Genomic DNA, 439 nt, shown 5'->3' with positions numbered 1-439 from the left:
TCTTCCTTCTCAAAGTCAACTGAAGGGCAGCGGGCTCCCACGTGCTTCCTGTGTTCCTCTTGAGAGCGCTTCTCTAAAATTACAAAACGAAAGCTTAGATTCCAGAGCTGGCAGAGGCCTCGGCATCAGGCTCGGGGCCAACGAAGCAGAAAGAGGGAACCTCTAACCCACGCCCTTGTTTTCTTTCCCCTTTGACAGCTGGAGGCCCCGCCCACCCCAGCGCAGGCGGGCTCCCGGCGGAACTACAGCCCCCATGATGCAGCGGGAGCCCCGACGCTTACGTCATCGGCCTGGGACGCCGGCGCGGTGAGGGAGCGCGCCGAGATGCCTCCGCAGTCGCCGAGCGGGTAGGCCCTTGGCCCGTGACGAGGGTGACGGTCCAGCCAGCTGGGCTCGGGGGTCCAACGACTCACCCGGGCCACAGCGGCACCCCTGCGGC

This window comes from Miniopterus natalensis, chromosome 9, assembly GCF_054644295.1.
Source record: "Miniopterus natalensis isolate mMinNat1 chromosome 9, mMinNat1.hap1, whole genome shotgun sequence".
Lineage (NCBI taxonomy): Eukaryota > Metazoa > Chordata > Mammalia > Chiroptera > Miniopteridae > Miniopterus > Miniopterus natalensis.
The sequence above is the reverse complement of the archived record's forward strand: the minus strand, read 5'-3'. Positions refer to the sequence as shown.